Source organism: Protopterus annectens, chromosome 7.part0 (assembly GCF_019279795.1).
Source record: "Protopterus annectens isolate FY-2018-M chromosome 7.part0, PAN1.0, whole genome shotgun sequence".
NCBI classification, from domain to species: Eukaryota; Metazoa; Chordata; order Ceratodontiformes; family Protopteridae; genus Protopterus; species Protopterus annectens.
Genome location: NC_056739.1, coordinates 1,548,513,489 through 1,548,533,414, shown reverse-complemented (window position 1 = coordinate 1,548,533,414; position 19,926 = coordinate 1,548,513,489). Strand labels below are relative to the sequence as shown.

Below are 19,926 nucleotides of genomic sequence, written 5' to 3'. Positions count from 1 at the left end.
TTGCAGTATACAGTCCTGAGGGAAAGGCAAAGCAGCAGAGTTATATTTTCAGTGTAAAAGAGCAGAGATATATACATTAGGGCGAGGAGAGTATAATCTCTGCAAATTGGGAGTGGGCAGTATTAAGCAGAGCAGAAAATACTAGGTAATAGAGAGAGTTAGCTAGTGATGAAATAGCAGAAATAAACAGAATTGAACCCTCTTATCAAGGGCACATGCATTAAATGAGATGCCTAGCAACTATAAACCTGGCTAGCCATTCCCTATTGAAATATCAGCTTACTAATTTGTTTTTTAACGTAACAATTAATTTACTCAAGGGCAGCAGTCAATGAATTTGTAGAAACACTAAAGGGGAAAGTGGAGCGCTTTCATCCCGTTTATTACAGAACTTCCTCAGAACTTGAAGTTCTGTAATAAACCGGACGAAAGTGTTCAACTTTACTCTGGCTCCAGTTTAGTTTGTTTTATTAGTGGTTTTCTTTATATGTGTTTTAAAGGGTAAAGTTGTTTGCTAGCAGCAACCTCATTACTTACAGATGTCTAATGTGGAATTATTCAGATGACTTACTTCTTGCAAAGATTGTGCATATTCGACTGATATTGGTGGATTGTAATAACAGTTTGAGTGGCCCTTTAAGGTTGAAATGTTCTGAAATGGGTATTTTTGTCACTGGTTCATACATCACATTTCACTGCTTACTGGAAAAATGTTCAAAAGTCCAAATTTAAAACATGAACAAGTGCTGCTATATTATACAATGAATATAATTTAATAGAATCATGAAGGTTAATCAAAGAACACACAGGTATGCATGGTCTTAAAAAATGAGTGTAACAGGCCAATAGTTTGAAAAAAGCCCAAAGGTAAATTTAACCCGCCCACCACTGGCCAAATGTATTTTATTTGAATGTAGATTTCAATGTTATTTTGAGGGCAGAGAATTTTACTGTTCAGGCCCAGTCTGTTTGCATTGTGACTACATTGTTTTATTTAGCAAATTGTTATCAGCATTTGTACTGCAAAATTTGAAATATCTGTAATCATTGTAGACACAAAGGAAACAGTATGCACACAGACAGGTTTGAACAGTGAGTAGGGTAAATGGGGAGAGAAAAGTAACGAGACACTGCAATGGCTGTGCAGTGTGATCCATTACACACTCTATGGCCCCATTTTATCATGGTCTGGCTCTGAATGTGTGGCAGTTATGCCTTTCTATCTGGGTTTCTGCTGAAAATGGATCCTGCACCCAGTAGAACCTTCCTGGTAAACAAAAAAAAATATGGATAGAGAAGAAGCCATATTCAGACCACAAAAAGCACAAGTTTAGCATAAATTATTACATTTTTTCCCTTGAAATTACCTCATGGTTCAAAACTGAAATGGTCAACACAATTTCTAGCAATGACTAAAATTGCTACTCAGAAACAGGCATGATAACTAGGAGTACCCCCACCAATCAATTTAGGCCGTCTTCAAAGAAATAACTTGCCGTGGAAATTTCTCAACCTCCTACCTCTACGATCAGGGGAAAGGACAATGATCGGAGAAAAGGACAGTTTAATTATTAACTCAGAAAGTCAACAGAAGATAATGTGAATCAAAGAAAGTCTGCATTTATAACATTTCTCAAGAGTAATTATTGTCTTTTCTGAAAGATTCGCCAATTTTTGGAGACAGTAAATAGACAAAGGTCAGGCATGTTTGAGACAACATGCAGTAGGTGGACTGGACACCAAATCGGCCATAGGTGTGCATGCAAGTGTGGTGTGGAAGAATAGCCACCCAGTGGTGTAAATTTTGGCTCTAGATTGCCACTGTTGAAGTGACACCCTGACCACATGTGCAAAAATGGTTTATGGATTGATGGCTTGGGATCCAACACAAACCTCACTTTGTATAGCTGATAACATAGTAAGAATTCAAAACTATACGGCATCTAATGCATTACAACAGTAGTGTCCAACCCGCAGCCCTTAAATTAAAATTTTACTTTTTTCCGTTTAAATGCTTGTGCCCTTTCACTGGTGTGCGCATGCGCCAAAGCACCCTCCCGTTAGTTTTCACACCGATAGATGTATTCGCGGCAAAGAAGAGCTGAAGGAAGATGAGACCATTGCGCCGAAGAAAAGCTGACAGAGAGAGAGAGGGATTTGTCATTTTTACACAGACTACTACACCAGGTAAGCCAAGAAATTCGGGAGGAAATAAGAAAAGTGGTCCAGTGTCTACAGCAGACTGCAAGAGAGATTTTGACAGTTTTGCAGAGTGTTCACCAGGCTTCAGGAATTAAAGATAGTGAGTAGCTTTCTGTATTTATTTTGGAATGATCAGCTATGATATGATGAACCTTAGTTTGCAAGGTTTGTTCCCAGATGCTGGAGCCCCACGACGAATGGGTTTCTTAGTCTTCTTTTTCTTTTTAACGTAGTATATTTGACGTGCTATACACATAGTCTTGCAGTTACTGGCTGCTTTTTGAAAAGTGCTAGTGTATGTAAGATAGTTTCATAAAATGGACCTATTCTGTCACATGTTATGATGCAAAGCAAGCTTACTATACAAGTATGTGCAACGTGGGTGTTGAGCTGTAGAACTCTGGTTAAAAAAAATACAAATTATGTTATTTAAGTAGTGTTATCAAAATTTTGAAAAAATTTGTATGCAAATAGTAAGTTGGAATAAATTCAAGCATAATCTCAACTTCTAGTCTCCCAGACAGGGAACAGAAATACATTTGCTAAGGGGTTTAGACCAGGAAACTTGCATTGTGATTAAAATGTTTTGCTTGCTTACAGTATTCATTCTTAAAAAAAATACTAAATTTGGATGTCTACTTAAAAATCTTAACTGTGAATGTATGGTAAACTCTTTCCTTGTGGAAAAAGAAATTTTTATAAGGCAAAATGAGATACAGTTGAGGGGTATGTTGCAGAGTCAGATTTATCCGAGAAAACATCTCCACTTTTTTTCTCATTAAGCATGTAACTTCAAAGTTATATCGCCAATGCATTGTCTTTTGGCTTAACCTTAACGGATCACAATCAAACCTGGAAAAGAGGACCACTCACAGAACTTCAAAAAAGTGCTTCCTTTTCATTTCGTATAGTATTCACAAGTGGTTTAATGTTCCAAATGACTTTAACAGGTTTTATTGAGTGTTTTGATGGGAGGTTGGCTTAGTTAGTGGTTAAGCTGTTTACCTTACAGCTAAAATGGTGCAGGGTTTGATTTTCACAGTGGATAATTGGCTAGGCTTAAAATGGCCCATACAAGGGCAGCTAGCAATCTATGAACCTATAAGTATGTTGTAGTAATCTATACAACAAAGATTTTGGAAAGGTTATTCAGCTCACTTAAGAGTCCTTCATGGTATAACTTTTTACAACATTATCTCCCAATCTGCCACATGAAGTGTCTGATATTTCCCTGTTAAGCAGAAGTACAGTAGTACAGTCTGTCGTACTCCACCATTGAGGTGTTTTTTTTTTTTTAATATACACATGACCTGGAAATCTGTGAATGCAAGTACTTAGGTGTTCAGTACAATGATTACTGCTGTAGAATCAGCATGAGGTGAATGGAATAATATATAGATGGGCAATCGTGTTCTGGTCAGATGTGAAAGTTCATTGCATGCCCATTGAAGGCACGATTACCTCTCCAAAACGTGGTAATCAGCAGGAATTGTGGCAGTAAATGAGAGCATAACCACATATCTTTATTACTGTGAAATAAATCTGTCATTCCATCAGTTTGCTGCTTATTTAACTGACCATTTTAGCTATTTATGATTCATAGACAGTTTGTTTTCTACTGGTTGCAGTGACCATTACAAGCAAGTTGTTGGCCGATTACATTCCTAGATGTTTTTGTAAGAGATGCTGCTTCCTTAAAGGTTACAATTTGTATTCTGTGGCTTTCCGAAAGATTATACTGTCCAGATGACCCATGAAAATAACGTTGTTTAAACAACAAGGCAACCTTCTGCCCTTAACATTGGGGTAATCTGACTTGACATTTGTGGGAGGTATCTGTAAGAAAATTATACTCTCTATCTTCCACAGAGAAGGGAAAAACAGTCTTCTATGACTGAAAAAGCATAAAGCATAAAAGTGAAAGAAGATGTACATTAAGGGAGACAGCATCAAACTCGTATAGATGTAAGAGACTGTGGTGACCTAGCCAGAGATCATACAGAGGCCTTCTTCCCGTATGCCACAGAGAGTATAGTTTTCCTCCTTCTGTCTCAAGTGAGGTTGACTTCTGCCTCATTTAAAGTATTTTTTTTTATTCTAAGATTCTTAGCAGGAAATTTGGTTACTAAACTGATGACATTAATAGATGAATTCACAAATGCATAAATATCAGACTCTCAGGCCTATGCTAGATCCTCAGTGTCCAGAATCTCTGTTTTGGAAAATGCCATGCCTCAGTTGAGTTTCATTTTTCAGGACTCCATAGCAAGTAGTTAAGATTTACCAGACTATAACATGATTTACCATTACAGTGAATATGAACTCACCAAATTCCTGTTCTACCTGTTCAAAGCTGTTAAAGTCTTTTGTTATGCTATTATCCAATGTTCAGATGTCTTTACAAAGGATACCAAGTAGGTACTCTGGTATACTTTCTTGTGAAAAAGTACTGGATAATAGATATCCTAGGCTTGGATGTCAGTTAGTGAATTCTATCCATGTGGAAACTTGTGAATTTTAAGGCTATGCTTCCTGTTTCCTTGATCGTTTCCATCTCTTAAGGATATATGTAGACACACACACACGTTGGGCACTCTGCAAATTTGGGCCTTCACTTAAGCACATGTAGTATAGCAACAGGGGATATCCTCAAGCTAAATGAGAAATAGGCTGAAAGCATTGCTGATGTCTGAGATGAGATTTGTGTACGTCACCCCACACACTTACACACTCACACTTTGAGATTTGATTTATATACAAATACACACACTGAGATTGATTTATATAAAAACAGAGACACCTGGGGAAGGCTGGCACAGGTTCACTAGTTATGCCCTCTTCTGCCCAGACTATAAGATAGTAATCACCATCAACCATCCTTACGTATCGGCTACTATATGGCCCACACCAAAGGGTGACCAATCCTACTGTGTGACGTTACTATTATACAAATGGCAAGTGTGACCAACAGTAAGGCTATTGGACTGGAGTATACAATGTCAAGTACTGTAAGAGCTTAAATAAACAAACCAGCCACAATTAAAATGTTTAAATATATTTAATAATAAACAATAAAAAGAATAAGACAATATTCAATACCTCATGAATAAAGTGACAGAGGTTATGCTCATAATGTTGGTCTACTACACAAAAGAACAATCCTGACTGACAGCCTGAACCTCCCGATATGGACACAAGTATAACAAGAACTAGGACCAATAAGTTTGAATTCTGCAAAGGTCTGTGCCTGGCTGCACCCTTGTGAACAGGTTTCATGAATAAACACTGCCATTACTAAGTCAATTATTTGTTTAAATTTGAGAAATGTAACAAACACTGGAAGACCCCTTCCAAACTTTCAGCAAACATTTGGAAAAACCTCAAGTTGGAGATTTATAGTAATTAAGGAAGAAATACAAAAATGTGTTATCTGATGATGCTATGCCTCATGGATTTGTGCAAGTCATCAGCTGAAATGTGCACTCATGCAGATTGGAGAGGCAACTGCAAAAAAGCAAGTGTGAGATTACCTTGTGAAACTGGAGTGTGTTGCATATTACCATGTTCTTTGTGGCTCCATAGTAAGTGGGTGAACCAAAGTTAAACGTGTTCTACCATCTGTTAGTCAGTGAAACAAATGCAAAAATACAAATGGTTCATTTTTAAGAAGTAAAATCTCATCATTCTTGCAAGCTGCGCATCACCACTGAAGAAACTTTTCCTCTTCAGACCAGCCTGACCAGACAGCAGTGCAAAAGCAAGAAATATTGCCAGTGCCATATTTCAGGGACAGATTCCAAAGCTAGAAATGTGCCTTTCCAAAGGGGTGCTCAGTTTAAGAATACCACTGATGAACCTTCTTTCATTTTCAGACCAGCCTGACCAGATGTAGCATGTCTTGAATAATTTCAGGGACAGATTCAAAAGCTAGAAACAGAAGAATACATGAGCGCTTTGGACAACATATGGGCATTAAGGACATGATGGAAGACATGGACATCTTTAGGAAACCAGCAAAATCACAGGTATGATCTCATACAAATTGAAGGGTTCGTACCGGTTAATTTTTTTTTTTTTACAAATAAACTTTGTTAAACTAAGATGTTAGATTTTATGAGATATTGAATTTTAGGGCAAATATTATGCATTTATTAATTTATTCATTGTTCAAATTCACCTACAATACAGCCAGGGGGTCGACTGTTCGTCCGCAGGGTTGCCAGACGTCCCTATTTGGGCAGCCTGATCCAGAGTCCCGCCCTGCCGGTTGAAATCCCAGCCAGCCTCCGATTAGCTTTTTTTGATTAGCCTGTATACCTGGCATACGGGCCAATAAAAAAAATTAAACACAGAGCTTCTTGTGTTCTGCATTAAACAGAAGTAGCTCTGTTAGCGCATTTTGATTGGCTTGTATGCCGGTATATGGGCCAATCAAAAACCACTAAATACGGAGCTACTTCTGTTGAATGCACAACTACAATGTTTTTTTTTGCTCTTCAGTTTACGTGAGACACCTTTTTTTTGTCCTCACTTGCAGTCTACACGATATATTTTACATGCGGCTCCCAGACCATTTGTTGACTCAATGCAGCCCTTGCAACTGAAAAGGTTGGACACCCCTGCATTACAACATTTTAGTACTATATGGAACTGGTGAGAGGACATGCCCACAATACAGGAGTTGCTCATACATATTTTTGGTACAATTAAAAAAGGCTGTCAAATTCAATAGCTTGCCATTACTGAACCCACAATAACTCACCTATTAAAAATGAACAAAGATACTTGGGGATCTTACTAGATAGTAGAACTTGTAACCTTGAGGCCTGCAATAACCGAATGCTGAGCTAGGCTTCGGTTCTTCTTACAGTTAAAGCTCAACACACAATAGCCATTTGCCTGCTAATTCTCAGGCTGGAATATGCTTTACAAATAATGGTACTCTGTCAGCATACAACACTTATGAAAAATAAAATCATGATATGTATACATCTTGCCAAAGGCAGGTAAAGCACTGCTTAAAAATAAAAGGCAGGAGACTCCCAATCTCAACCAGGTCCAACTACTTCATAAATTCACTTTCAAACTATTTTACAAAAGCTACTGTCCTACTTTAGCTAGGAAATTCTCGTTATGTGAATATATTTATCCATCAATTAATACAGAGGGTTCTAAGAAAGGTTATCCCAAGTTTTGGGGTCTAAAATTGAAAGGGGGTGTGACCATGCAAAAAAAAAAAATAAAAATAAAGCATTAAAAATATGGCATTGATGAAGTGTAAAAGCTAGTTATAACAGGAGCTTAACAGAAATGAATCTACTAGACAGGAATGCAAAGAAGCAGAGTTTAAACTGCACAAGACAAATTTTGTAGGATATTTGACTCGCATACACTTTTTACATGACTGTGCATTGACTTTCAGGACCAAGGGTGGTGAAGAGCCCAGCCCCATCTGAACATACATGTACCAAAGTCCTTGCGAATCAAAAAATAACAGATTCATAAAAATGAATTACAGCCATCAGCTCAAATGCAGATAGCCAGCTGCTCCTTTGTACACAAGATCCACAATACAGTCAAGGAGAGCAAGTTGTTGGCAGGTAGAAGAGTCAATATTGTATTTAAGAGCATGTTTGCAATAGTACAGGCAACCCTTTCTTCTAGCTTTCAGTAGAGCGTGTTGTGATAGTATAATGCTGATGTGCACAGGCAGCATGCGAGACATTTCATCAGGAGTGTGAACAATGGTCTTTAGAGGAGTTTGCCGATGTGCACATGAACTTTGTTTAATGTGGATAGGTATTAATTTTTTTTGTATTACCTACAATATTTTGGATAATAAGCAAAGGCTAGCAAGTACTTTAGGGATGAGAGGGAAACAAAAAAAAAACACTTTAATTTGTCCAGTGCACCAAGGTGGCAAAAATCAGTAAATCTTATTTTCCTATATACTGTTCAGACTTCATGCTAGATATCTGAAACAATCCCCCAAACTATACAATTACTTTTACATATTTGCTTACATGACCTAAGCTGCACCCAATATTTCACAAGGAATTACAAACTATAAACAAAATTATCTACCATTACCTAGCACCACCACCTCTATTTTGGTAACCTATCAGCGCCACTTGCAGTTTTTCCCTAGCCTAAAGCTAGGGCATCACGTGCTGTGATACAAGGGTAGTACTCTCTCCACAACTTAGCACTTTCCCTCCTTCCCAGTGCTTCCTAGCCATTTGTCTTCAGGATGCATTTACCTTGATTACCCTACACTTCCCTGCAGGACTGTCAATTAGGTTCTTAAGGCCTGATTGACCACATCAATGTAAGATTGCGTGAAAACTACTTTGTGCCCTATCTTGGCCACTCTTCCCCTGTAAACAGCAACAGGACTGGTACACTGGTGTTTTTTTTTTTTTGGGGGGGGGGGGGCTTCACTACTGCAAAAGTGAGGAAGGACACCGGGCAGGTTGGTTCAGTCACTAAATTACAGCATTTCTGCAAGTGTCTAACAGAAGTAAATTTTACATTCAAGCTACTCCATCATTAGCCCCATTCATAAACTTAGAAAGTCCATTTTATCCCATTCACAAACTTAGAAAGTCCATTTTATCCCTTTTACATAGCAAGGTACAGCAAGCAAACCTTGCAACTTTCTATAATATCAAAGCAGAAGTATTATCAAGTCATGTTCCCAAATCCCCACCCCAGAGATTTTAAAGATATCCCATGGCACTCGCTTGCCTACTTCCAATAGTATTTCAATAAAATTTTGAAAAAAAGTTACCATTCGCCTGCCATACAACCATGATTTGTGGCTGCAGACTAGATCAGTCAACACACTGAAAACCATTTTGACTAACAGAAACTAGGGTTTCAAGCATCTGCACACAAGAGTTTTAAATATGCCATCTCTAACACCATGCACCTTTGACAGAGAAACTGCTTTACGCAACCAGTTTTGCAATATCATGCAACTCTAATGGTGATATTTTGTAAAACAGGAGTAAAAACAGATATTTCCTCAGAGTTATTCAACACTATATCAGGCATCCAAAGGAAAAAAGTTCAGACTTCACTTACACTCCAAAGTACTCATCCACTCTCAACCACTCTTTCCTCCATTGGGGTTGGAGTGTCACTTCAACAGCGAATCCCCGAGCCAATTTACACTTACAATTCACAACGTTTTTAAATTAATTAGTTAATAATTCATCTAATCCACTAGTGATACTACCTCAGAACAAGGTGTGGGCCTAAACATTATTTTAAATACAAACTTCATTTCATCCACCTAATGAAACATGCTTTGACCCACAGAGCTAACCATTCACTAAATCAGCTAGAAGGAGAACAGCTTTTGGTCAGCTACTATTTTAAAACATATTTATTCAAACCAATTAGAAATATAAAGTGTGTATGGTGACCTCAATACCTTCCTTGCATGCTCCTTACATACTTTGTAAGTAAAATTTCTACTGCAGAAAAAGATGAGAAAGTTGTTCTAGTTCATACCGCTAAAGGTCCTAAGCCATAATGTCCAAAAACGAATCCAATGGACAAGAGTGTAAGAAAGCAAGATTACCAACTAGTGCTTCAGAAAACAATTGCAATTTAACAATGTTCTGCAGAAAAATGAAAGGGACCTCGTTCTGGTGGACATAAAGGCATATAAAAGAAAGTTACAAAAACCCTGTCGGAACATCTGCTAACAGCTATGGACTTGTACTACTAACACCTGCAAAACAGTTTAAAGAATCAGGATTTACATAAAGCACGTCACCAAACTTACCCATTTAAGTTAGATCGTGGTGTCTACTGTCCCCTGCCAACCCCACAACCTTCCCAATGTACGTGCTGCGAGTGCACCCGGGACAAATCACTAATGACTTGAATCATTTTAGCAAAACTACAAAGGGAACTAGCCACATGGCTGTTACTACAATAACAGTAAGACAGAACAGTTTAACACGCTTAACAAGCGGTAGAAAACAAGATTGGTATAATGCGCTTGATATTTCAGGCTTCACAACCAGCCATTCCAAATATTAGGATTCACTTTACATGAAGTTAAATAAATGCCTTTCACCACCTAATTTCGTTGCCTCAAATAACGCAGATCTCCTCCACGCCTGGGATGCACCCCTGTGTGGTAGTTTTGGCGGGGTAGGAGAATTCTAAACTTCAAAAAGAAAAATCCGCAGTATCCCTCGAAGTCTCACAAAACCCAGTATGAAACGTACGGTATACTGGTTTAAAAACAAACCAAGCAGAAACGTCGCAGTGTGTTCATTCCTTGAAATGTTTTATGCACTTAGTTCATCCATAGAAATTGAAGTTCAAAATACGTACCACAAAAACAAAACAGTAGGTAGTCCAGTTGAGATAAAAATAGAACAGTCTTTATTGAAAGACAAGCGAGGCGAGCTGAATACAAATAAAAAGCATTAGACATTCATTACTTGTACATAATCAGGTAACCAAGTCCCCCATCCCCCCTTAATACCATAGAGCAAACTAAGACTGTTACCTTAGACACTAAAAAGCTGAAGTTCTAAACTTCCCAACCACCACTGTAGTTTATCTAATCACATCATACAGTACTGCGTTTTTAAAGCTATATACCACATGCTTCACAATGGAATTTTACCCCAGTCAACAAATATTTACACATTATCCCGCAACATGCTACAGAGCCACCTCTAGAACAGCGGAGAAGGAAATCACACATTGTGGAAAGTGCAAGTTTTTAACATCAGGAAACGTGAAGCTACGCCCACCATATAACTAAAGCTAATAAATATACTGAAAATCCTGAATACTTCGACGCCAAAAAGTCTTATCATACTGTTATGATTCGTTATAAAAAAGCAGCGTTTACGCCAGTAATATATTAAACAAATGCAAGAGAACCACGGGAAACAATGCACCAATACAATCAGCAAAGACCACAAATACTCCAAAAAATAATAGAAATACTAAAAAATATAAGACCATCTTGTCCCTTAAAAATTAAGAGCTATGGAAGTTAACATATCTAAACTTAAAATCTACACACAAACTATAATCATTTACATACATCATAAAACAATGTCTACATTAAATACAAAATCTCAAAACCTTAATACAAACATGAAAATAAACTTCGATTATTACAGTCATAAAAAAGACATTTCTGACGCCTCGGTGCTCAAATATATTTGGGCCAAATGATTGACACGTTGGTTGAGGCGGCGTCCTTTTGCCGTAAACAACCATTGGCTTAATTATTGTAAGGGGTCGTGCGCAAAGGGATAGACAGTAGAGACGTGCGCAAACCGCGTGTGGCGCAGCCTGACGAAATCCAAAAATAACAAACCTGAGTGAAGAAATTTGTGGATAAGGTGAAGATCAGATACTGTTTTTAAGGCCTGATAGGTAAAGCTATTATTTTTAAGGCGAAAGTTGTTTACCTAAATGGAGTTTGTATACCATTTCGCAGATTAGCGTATTGCAACTATGTGGGGAAAAGCAACAGGGCGCCGCGGCGCACTTTGGCCTTGCTGCGTCAGTTGTCGGCGCGGGAAAATCGAGATCGGGGTTTGGGACCTGTTAAGTATAACAATCTTGTTGGGTATTTTTGTTGGCTGGTTGGGATTTATAGACTACGTCGTATTGTTGTCATCGGGATACGGAAAGCTACAAGGCCTAAACCATTACCTGGTCACGCTCGATATGTTGTGCTCGTTAGTGGTGGATGCTGTGTTTCTGTACGATGACTCTTGAAATACTGTTTTATTAGGCCCAGTTTTGTTGCTACCTTAGGGTAGTAAGGTTAGGGCTTGGGGTTACTTTAGTTGACATTTTTTTGAGTGAAGTGTAAGTTTGAAAGGTGGCGCCGCGTAGTGTTGTACTTTCCCCGCCCATTGTGTACTGTTCAAATTGTTTAACCGGACTGCGCGTCTGATTATTATTTATTAAAATTACTGTAATTTTTTTCTGGGAAGGTTAAGAATGTTGTATTTCTTTTTTGCTGGAAAAGTCGTGAACATCCAATTTTAGTCTAATAGTAAATAGTTAAAAATATCACTGCTTTTTTTTTAAGCGGGATAGTTGTAATCAGAACATCGCAGTAGGTCATCGTGCTAAATAAAGTAATCTTCTCCTAGTGATGGTAGTTTATGCTGAGAGTTGATACTCTAGGGAACACCGTGTGGTACTATCGTATTTCTGTTGGACCTTGAGATTTGTAACGGTAGGTTTGGTTAACTGAAACGGAAAAAAGTCCCATGACTATGCCTCTTTGGGGGTGGTGGGTGGTTTGTGCGCTTATTTATAAACGAACTACGTTCGTAGAGTTTGATTTTAATTTTGGAAATTCCAAGATGAATAACGGAGTGAATTGTGAAATCGAAATTTTAGCCGTTACGGTTTACTACTGCTTAGCTCGGTATTGCATGAAATATGAGCATTTAGTGGTGTGTGTATTTATAGGAGGATAGCTGGCTGCGAACTTCCCTTTTAATTGCTATGTGTTTCTGCCTATAAAGCCTGCACAGTCATATTTCAGTTTTGTTCGCATTTTTAATGCTGCATTTCTACGTCCTTATGTTTCTTTGTCATGTGTTGGTATTTTTTTCGTAACGAGTACTGTATTTTTTGGTGTTTTGTTTACAGTTGGCTATTGAATTATTTCTTTTTGTTTAAATGTTTTCTTTGCAGTAAATTTGTATTTGAATATAGACAACTGTGTACGCACACCTTTTTATTTTCCAGTTGTTTTACCGGGGTAAAATGCTGATCGGATAGATCAGCTCTCTGGTTAAATTGTGGGATTAAATGACAATCCATATATAAAAAGTTTGAGTATTGCACTGACCCAGGTGGGCTATGCTTGGGGAATCGGGATCAAATTACAATCAGTGGGCAATAACTTACTATTAAAATGAGTTGCGAGTGATATAACTGACGTGGAGAGTACACTCCTTAAACCAGGTACGAATGTGTAGTAGAACGTTTTGTAGTGTCAGTAACGGGTAAAAATTGCTGTGCGTTTTATGCAGGAGAAATAATGTGCTCATAACATGAAATGCTTTGTAGGTGTGTTTTGATTGAGATGTCTGCACATGGGGAATATGAGATTTGCGATCAACCTATTGCTGTGACAGGGACCGAGAAATTTCTAATTTATCTATTGGAGTTTCTCAAGGTAGAGTATTGCAAAGCGTGCTACTGTTATTTGGTATACAGTCTGCTGTGTTAACACCGTAACCAATCCGCAGAAAACAAGCTAAGGCATCATTGCATTTTGATTTGACGACTGGACCTTGCTGCTAAATGTAGGGAAAGTGTGTGGGTGTGTTTTTTTTTTTTTTTTTTTTCCTTCTTCTTCCAGTTTATAGCACCTTTGTCTATTACTTCCTCAACTAGTAGTTGAGGATGATATAGAATGGAGTTTGATCTACACTCAGTAAGCCATCAAAGGTACCCACCAAAAGTTAGGCTTCCAGTACAGAAGCGAACCAAAGATGAATATGAGGTGAACATTGCCACCCATGTGAAGGATAACCATAGAGCCGGTTTAACTATGCTGAAACTAAAGAACACATTCAAATACTGTGCAGTGCAAGTAGTAAATGAATAGCTTATCTACTGATTGGTGCCTAGCCAGTGTTACTCAAATGTATCCATTTATGATCCCAGGGAGCTGGAGAATAGTTTGCGTTTATGCCTATGCTAAGTATTTTAGACAACCCCTGTTCAACCTGCGCTGATGGTGCTGCGGTAGCGTTGTCGCCTCACAGTAAGACGCTGTCTGGTTCGATTCTCAGCTAGAGAGTCTTCTGCATGGAGACGTGCGTAAATGGGCGTACCTTCATTGAAGGTTGTGCGTCAGGCCTGGCAAGCCGGTATGTAAAAATTAACTGCCAATCATTAGCAGACCTGAGTTCCGCTGTGGCGACCCCTAACCGGGGGGGGGGGGTAAAAGCCAAAAAACACAGACAACCCCTGCCCATAGCAAGGGACATAGACCGTCACAGGAGTGACGGCGAAATTGAAGTGTATGAACCCACCAGATGCGCAGTAGCAAGCCCCCATCTTAGCCAAAAAACAGACAACCCCTGCCCATAGCAAGGGACATAGACCGTCACAGGAGTGACGGCGAAATTGAAGTGTATGAACCCACCAGATGCGCAGTAGCAAGCCCCCATCCAAACCCCACCTGCAAGCATTTTGACTGCACCGCCCACCGGTTGATTGAAAGATGCCACCATAACACAAGGTTTGCGAAACGCAAGTTAATTGTGTGATTGATGTGATCTGACAAGTTCTGATACCCTTGATAAGTGTAAGCATGGGGCTGGGAGATCAACCACTTAAAGGTTACCCATGGCCATTAATGAGTGTTTGACCGAACTGATCGCACAGCTGTCAGTACTGAAGCAGCTGTTAAAGCAATAATAGTGAGATATGGAGAATACAAATAATTGTTTGTTTTATATATTTTTTATGGTAGGACTGTTAGTTTGTTATCCAACAATGGGATAGTGCATCTCAACACAACCACTAACATCTTCAAAAAGTATAAACATACTGAAAGCGTGAAAACCTGTCGTTTGAAACCGAAAAACATCCCACACCATTCCCCTTTTTTGGTTTTCTGGATTCAAGTGTGAACTGAATTCACTGAATAATAACATGCATTTGAGTTTCCGAAAATGCACGGTAATACACCATCTTCTAGTCTAGTAGTGTATAGGGTTACCACCTGTCCCACTTTGCGAGGGACAGTCCCTCTTTGAGCAGTTGTATCCTGACAAAAAATGTTAAAAATGGCAAATGTCCTGAGATTGTAGGGCATAATTATGTCTTGTATTGTATGTAATAGTTACATAAAAGTTACTCTTTTTATAACATTTAGGTATTTTCAGATACAGAATAAGCAACTAAAATGCTACAAGAATAAGCTATTTGGGCAAAAAGCAACTAAAATGCTACAAGAATAAGCTATTTAGGCAAAAAGGTTAAGTTCTTTCCTTCGTACTGACCGTGGGTATGTGTGGGTCTGTAAAATCTGATGTTTGTCCCGAAAATGTCCCACTTTGACCATTTGAAAAGGTGGCGGCGTAATTGAAGTGTATTAACCCACCAGATGTGCAGTAGCAAGCCCCGCCCAAACCCCGCCTGCGAGCATTTTGGCTGCACCACCCACCGTTTGAAACAGAAGGTAATATTTGCAATATCGCTTGCATTTGATGCCGATAGAATGTTTATACTTACTAAAGATGTTGAGTGTAGGATATAGTAAGGTGCTTCTATTTAGCAGTATGTAGTAGTGAGCATGTTTGTAACTAAATGTATATAAACATTGCGCTGTGTATTACTGTACTGTAACCGAATTGAGTCCCTGGTGCTAGCCAGTAACAGGCATGTCATGTCCTGCAAATTTTCTAAACAAGGTGGAAGGTCTTTATGAAATGGGAAAATAGGAGAGCACTCTACAAAAACTCACCCCCACACAAGATGTTGCACTGTCAGAATGACCGCCTGTACAAAACAACAAAACATAAAACTTCTACTGTGTGACATCGAGCAAGTCACCCTAATACTTCTAAAATGTGATACTTTTGCACTGCGGGCTTACCCAGCAGTCAGCAAGTGAATAAAATAAGGTATGCACATGGGTCATCATTGCTTGCACATTGAAATTGTTGCCCCGATAACGGAAAAGTACCATAACTTGGAAGCTCATATGATGATCAAAATGTGTTAAAGTTTAAAAAAAATGTTCTGTTTTTCATTTTAATACGAGTTAGTACTATTTAGCTTGTTAAATTATTAACGCTGTACGACAGATCCTTTCATTGTGGAACCGTGAGGAATGAGACTGGTATGTTTGTGGAACAAGGTAAACATGAAGAGACAGAAATCACTTTATATGTTTACTTGCCAGTGCTCCCTATTTCTCTTGGCAGATACTGAATTTTAGTGAAATCAATGTCAATCACGGCACATTGCCATTGTTAATCCCGCCCTCCCGCATGTCAATCATGGCGGGCACGCCCATACCTGGACGAACTCTGTGGTGGGGTTAATACACTTCAGTTACTCCAAGGTGGCAACCCTAGCAGCATTCAAAGGCCAAAATACACTTTATTGCCTACATAAAAGCTTATTCTTCTAGCATTTTTTTTTTTTTTTTTTTTTGTTTATTCTGTTTCACAGTTGTCAAGATGCTTGTGGAATTTACCGTTACACTTGCGTTGCGTGTCAATCACGGCACATTGCTGTTAATCCATGCCCTCCGGCATGTCAATCACTGCAGCCACGCCCATTCATGCGTGAACTCGGTGGTGGGTTAATACACTTCAGTTTCGCCAGAGTGACTTTACGGTCCCCTATCCATTGAGCCAAAGTGTTTGAGCAGGGCCAGGAAAGGGTTATGGTTAGTAGGAATAGGAAGCCTGCTGTAACAAAGAAAAAGTAATTTGAGACACTGGTGTCTCCAGCATGTTTTATTTGAGTTGGAGACCAGGTTTAGATCCCTGGATTGGGTGACCCTTGGAGCTGCTGCACATTTGTGAGCTAAAAGCAAATTGGGACTGGATGTATGAGTGCTTTGTAGGTGTGTGGTAGATCACCCCTTAATAGTCAGTAGGGGACATGGTAAAGAGAGATGGCTTTTAGTTTATCTGTATAGGACATGCTGTTAACATCACCCTGTATTTTCTTTGTGAGGAGTCTCTGGCATAGCTCCAGCTATTTTAAGTGCCTAGTCTAGTATATGCCAAATGGTGCATTTTAGTCTTATTGGTCTGATGGGGGTAGAGTACACTGAGATTATAACTTTGAATCTGGGTGCCGTACTCTTGCTTATAAGCTGTGTCAGGTGTGGACGAATGGCGGGCAGAGTTCAGGCTGCTGTCTGTGTGCCTAGATTGCTCATCTGAGTCCACTCTCAAGAGGTGTGCTGGCTGTTGGTGGTGTGGATGTTTGACTTTCCCAAAGAGTGAGTGGCTACCCCCCCCCATTTAGTTTCAGGCTATGGCACCGATCATTTATCTGATGGGCTCTTGTTGGGTGATTTGATGATTGTCCCCCGAGTTGCAGTAGTTGGCAAACTGTTAGCCAGAGGCCTTCCATATTAGCATTAACTTCAGAGAAATATTTTACAAACAGAAGTGGCACCAGCCCATAGTCATGTGGCATATCAGTAATAACTGGCCTCTTGTTTGGTTTAGGTTCACCCATTTTTAACAATGTGTCCTGTCCATGAGCTTTTTGGTTATCCATCTGGTGACATGGGGATTTATGCTCAGTTTTGTGAGTTTAGCCGAGTGGGGAATTGTCAGATGCCTTGGCCAGGTTTAAGTTAAGCAGTACATACTTTTTTTTTTTACCCTCACCCCTGGAAACCTTCTCAAAGAAGTCCACCGTATTTAATAGGCATGACATGTCCTTGACAAAGCCAAATTCGGTTGGGTCTAGTGTTTGGAGATTTGTTCTTTATCAGGTCTGTGATTCTTTCCATCGCCTTGCATACAAGACTAGTCAGACTTGTGGATCTGTAGTTTTCTGGGCCAGTTGATGGCCTCCCTTAACGCAGAGGGATGACTGTTGCTGTTCTCCAGTCCACCAGGAGAAAGCCACTGAGGTTACACAGAGAGCCTAGTGGGCCTGATAGGACCTGCTTCGAGTTATTTCTGCTTCAAGTTATTTTGAGGCAGGGCTGTAGTTACTGGGATGAAAGTTCTGATCATATTTTGCTACATGGGCAAAGAATTTTGGTGTAGGTGAGCTACCCTAACAATCTTGCCGCACACATTTAAGGTTGTTGTGAGAAATGGAGCACTTTAAGTGCTATGATTGATGAAGCTTTGATAATGGTGAATGAAAGTGGCTTATTGGTTTGTCAGGAGAGTTGATTGTGCAGTAATGGGGGGGGGGCTGCCTATAAATTATTTTTCCAACAAAAAGTGCTCTATCCCTCTTGTAAATTTGTGTTTGGATACTATTCCTGGGCCCATCTCGTTTGCTCACTCGAGTGCAGTGAGTTCATATTCTGATTTCAGGCACTCTCTACTGTGTACAGAGAGCATCTGGGAAACAGAAAAAAAAAATTTAAGCTTGTTTCCTGCCTTTCCTGTTAAGTGGTATAGACTGCCCCCCCCCCCCCCCCCAAGCCCTTCTGTGTTGGAGGGAAGCCTTCTAGCTTTTTTTTTTTTTTTTCTTTTTTTTTCTTATAACTAGCCAGTTTTCTAGTTTCAGCACTTATCTGTTTCTTTGAACTCAGCACTTGTTCAAAACTCTTGTAAGCACTACATAAGCTGCAAATTACTACAGCACTCAACTTTCCTCACTTGTCTAGTGGAAAGCAGTGTTTAGTACTTAATAAATAAGCACTTATCCAGGCATGTCTAAGGGTCAGCTCCCAGTGATTTCTCCTATCTAGCTGATGAATCTGGGCATCTTGGGGCAATGCAGCAATTGCCTCATGTACACAGACAGCCCTCTCCTCCTACCATCCAACACTACAGCCTGTGAGAGATGCACTTATATAGCCAAACTGGAAGCAAAGCTCTCTTCACCCAAGACTGGACTAGGCAGTCAAGAGGAGAAGGTAAAGACTTGCACCACACCACACTCATCACATAGTCCTCAAAACCTACACCACCAAAACACACACTAAGAAATGCAAAATACACACCTACATTCGCGGAGGCTCTCAATAAAAACCTGCCCAAGCATCAGGGACATCGAAGCATAAACGCAAGCAAACTCACACTCCCCAACACAACCCAAATGACACAGTCCACAAACTCAGTGTGCCACTCTACCACAGCCCATAAGGCATAACGTACCAAACACTAGTCATAGGTGACTCTGTAGTCAGGCACACTGATGTTCCACTCACTAGACTAAACAAGGAGAAAGTTCGGCTGCCTGTCAGTTGCCAGGATCCGCCACATGACGCATGCACTCAGGTCACTCCACAGTACGTACAAATATGACACCCATTGTCCATGTTGGTGTGAATGACCGGAGACATACCTCCCTGGACTACATGAAAAGAGACATGGAGGAGCTCTCCGATCTTGTATCCCAGGCAGGTATGACTCTAACCCCAAGTAGCATCCTGCCATCACCCAGAATGATACCACAGTACAAGGACAAATGATTGACTTCAACAATTGGCTAAGCTTCTGGTGTCATTCTAAGGGGATCCAGTATTTGTCTGCTTGGGATGACATGATCGACAGTCCAGGATGCTTTGCCAGAGATGTCACCCTTAGGATTCTGGATACTGGCTAAGGCTCTTGCCACCCCTATAGTGCCCTTTTTAGGCAAGGTTCAAATGACAAATTCACCACCGTAACCGGTACAAGCGAGCAAAATCTGAGGGTAATGCTACTCAATGCTAGAAGTCTAAACCTCAAAATGCACTCCTTAAAATGGAGAACATTGACATCTGTGCAGTGACAGAGACCTGGTTCAAAGCTCCAGAGAGCACCCCTGCATTACCAGGCGTCAATTCATACCACACCTTTCGGCCACCTAACCCAGAAAGAAGCACTAAAGGCGGAGGCGTGTCCATATTCATTAAGGATATCCACACCTCCAGGCTAGTTGCACAACATATGCATCCGAGATTATCCAAGTGCAACTAACTCTGGGCAAGACCGCAATCCAAATAGTAGCTTGCTACAGACCCTTCACCATGCCCTAGGATTCACACTCCTC

The 19,926-nt window shown here is 39.8% G+C and overlaps 1 protein-coding gene across 4 annotated transcripts in view; it reads left to right on the top strand.

Annotated features, from left to right (window-relative positions):
* Positions 1 to 11,482: 11,482 nt before the first annotated feature.
* LOC122807122 (CCHC-type zinc finger nucleic acid binding protein) overlaps positions 11,483 to 19,926 on the top strand; it is a 302,269-nt gene continuing 293,825 nt past the window's right edge. The window contains exon 1 of one of the 4 annotated variants that reach the window (XM_044078096.1): positions 11,483 to 11,588. The gene's annotated coding sequence lies outside the window, so the exon portion shown is untranslated. Of the gene's footprint in view, positions 11,623 to 19,926 lie in introns of all 4 variants that reach the window. The other 3 variants (XM_044078095.1, XM_044078097.1, XM_044078099.1) reach the window with 3 other exon arrangements.